The sequence below is a fragment of the Haemorhous mexicanus genome, unplaced genomic scaffold (assembly GCF_027477595.1).
Source record: "Haemorhous mexicanus isolate bHaeMex1 unplaced genomic scaffold, bHaeMex1.pri scaffold_195_ctg1, whole genome shotgun sequence".
In the NCBI taxonomy this organism is placed as follows: domain Eukaryota; kingdom Metazoa; phylum Chordata; class Aves; order Passeriformes; family Fringillidae; genus Haemorhous; species Haemorhous mexicanus.
In genome coordinates, this window is record NW_026776025.1 from 528 (window position 1) to 3,191 (window position 2,664).

At 54.7% G+C, this 2,664-nt stretch overlaps 1 long non-coding RNA gene across 2 annotated transcripts; it reads left to right on the forward strand.

The window, feature by feature from the left end:
• Window positions 1-205: 205 nt before the first annotated feature.
• Window positions 206-2,599, forward strand: LOC132322904 (uncharacterized). 2 transcript variants are annotated; one of them, XR_009485191.1, is made up of 7 exons: window positions 308-322; window positions 531-590; window positions 653-756; window positions 883-902; window positions 988-1,007; window positions 1,123-1,452; window positions 2,139-2,599. It is a non-coding gene; the product is annotated as an uncharacterized LOC132322904 (long non-coding RNA). The 2 variants fall into 2 exon arrangements; XR_009485192.1 differs by lacking the exons at window positions 308-322; window positions 531-590; window positions 653-756; window positions 883-902; window positions 988-1,007 and adding exons at window positions 206-301; window positions 366-469.
• The last annotated feature ends 65 nt before the right edge of the window (window positions 2,600-2,664 follow it).

A 2,664-nucleotide genomic window follows, 5' to 3' on the forward strand; every position in this document is an offset into this window, starting at 1 on the left:
GGGGGGGGGGGGGGGGGGGGGAGGGGAAATTTGGGGAATTTTGGGGGAATTTTGGGGTGTCCGGGTGAGGTTTGGGGTCCCCCCCACCCCCCCAGGCTCCGGGGGACCCCGAAATTCCCCAAAATTCCCCAAAATTCCTGAAAATTCCCACCCAAATCTGAGCCCCACCCCCCGGGGGAGTTGAGGGGGAGGGGCCCTGAGGGGTTTTTGGGATCCCCAGGTGAATTTCGGGGTCCCCAGGTTGAATTTTGGGGTCCCAGGTGAATTTTGGGGATCCCAAGATGAATTTTGGGGTCCCCAGGTGAATTTTGGGGATCCCCAGGTGAATTTCGGGGTCCCCCAGGTTGGATTTTGGGGATCCCCAGGTTGGATTTTGGGGATCCCCAGGTGAATTTTGGGGTCCCCAGGTTGGATTTTGGGGTCCCCAGGTGAATTTTGGGGATCCCCAAGTGAATTTTGGGGTCCCCAGGTGGATTTTGGGGATCCCCAGGTGAATTTTGGGATCCCCAGGTGAATTTTGGGGTCCCCAGGTCAATCTTGGGGTCCCAGGTGAATTTTGGGGATCCCCAGGTGAATTTTGGGGTCCCCAGGTGAATTTTGGGGATCCCCCGGTGAATTTTGGGGGTCCCAGGTGAATTTTGGGGATCCCCAGGTGAATTTTGGGGATCCCCAGGTGAATTTTGGGGTCCCCAGGTCAATCTTGGGGTCCCCAAGTTGAACTCTGGGGTCCCCAGGTTGGATTTTGGGGATCCCAAGGTGAATTTTCGGGGTCCCCAGGTGAATTTTGGGAATCCCCAACTGAATTTTGGGGTCCCCAGGTTGGATTTTGGGGGTCCCCAGGTTGAATTTTGGGGTCCCAGGTTGAATTTTGGGGATCCCAAGGTGAATTTTGGGGTCCCCAGGTGAATTTTGGGGGTCCCTGGGTTGAATTTTGGGGATCCCAAGATGAATTTTGGGGTCCCCAGGTTGGATTTTGGGGATCCCCAGGTGAATTTCGGGGTCCCCAGGTGAATTTTGGGAATCCCCAAGTGAATTTTGGGGGTCCCCAGGTGATTTTTGGGGGTCCCCAGGTCAATTTTGGGGATCCCCAGGTTGGATTTTGGGGAATTTTGGGGTCCCCAGGTTGGATTTTGGGGAATTTTGGGGTCCCCAGGTTGGATTTCGGTGTCCCCAGGTTGGGTTTTGGGGGATTTTGGGGTCCCCAGTTGGATTTTGGGGATCCCCAGGTCAATTTCAGGGTCCCCAGGTCAATGTTGGGGTTCCCTGTGTGGATTTTGGGGTCCCCAGGTTGGATTTTGGGGGAATTTTGGGGTCCCCGTGTGGATTTTGGGGCATTTTGGTGTCCCCAGGCTGAATTTTGGTGTCTCCAGGGTGGATTTCGAGGTCCCCAGGTTGAGTTTTGGGGATTTTTGTGTCTCCAGGATGAGTTTTGGGGGATTTTGGGGTCCCCAAGTTGGATTTTGGGGGATTTTGGTGTCCCCAGGATGAATTTTGGTGTCCCCAGGGTGGATTTTGGGGAATTTTGGGGTCCCCAGGGTGGATTTTGGGGTCCCCAGGGCGGATTTTGGGGAATTTTGGGTTCCCTGTGTGGATTTTGGTGTCCCCAGGGTGGATTTCGGGGGTCCCCACGATGGATTTTGGGGTCCCCCACGGTAGATTTTGGGGGATTTCGGTGTCCCCAGGATGAATTTTGGTGTCCCCAGGGTGGATTTTGGTGTCCCCAGGGGGGATTTCGGGGTCCCCACGATGGATTTTGGTGTCCCCAGGTTGAATTTTGGGGGATTTCGGTGTCCCCAGGATGAATTTCGGTGTCCCCAGGTTGGATTTTGGGGAATTTTGGGTCCCCAGGTTGGATTTTGGTGTCCCCAAGTTGGATTTTGGGGAATTTTGGTGTCCCCAGGGTGGATTTCGGGGTCCCCACGGTGGATTTTGGGAGATTTCAGTGTCCCTGGGTTGGATTTTGGGGAATTTTGGTGTCCCTGTGTGGATTTTGGGGCCCCCAGGTTGGATTTTGGGGGATTTTGGTGTCCCCAGGTTGAATTTTGGTGTCCCCAGGGTGGATTTCGGGGTCCCCACGATGGATTTTGGGGGATTTTGGTGTCCCTGGGTTGGATTTGGGGGAATTTTGGGTCCCCCAGGTTGGATTTTGGGTTCCCCAAGTTGGATTTTGGGGAATTTTGGTGTCCCCAGGGTGGATTTTGGGGTCCCCACGATGGATTTTGGGGCATTTTGGTGTCCCCAGGCTGAATTTTGGTGTCCCCAGGCTGAATTTTGGGGTTCCCAGGTTGGATTTTGGGTTCCCCGGGTTGGATTTTGGGGGATTTTGGGGTCCCCAGTTGGATTTTGGGTTCCCCAAGTTGGATTTTGGGGGATTTTGGTGTCCCCAGGTTGAATTTTGGTGTCCCCAGGGTGGATTTCGGGGTCCCCACGATGGATTTTGGGGGATTTCGGTGTCCCTGGGTTGGATTTCGGGGGATTTCGGTGTCCCCAGGATGAATTTCAAGGTCCCCAGGGTGGATTTTGGGGAATTTTGGGTGTCCCCACGGTGGATTTTGGGGTCCCCACGGTGGATTTTGGGGGATTTCAGTGTCCCTGGGTTGGATTTCGGGGGATTTTTGTGTCCCCCAGGTTGGATTTTGGGGGATTTCGGGGTCCCCGAGCAGA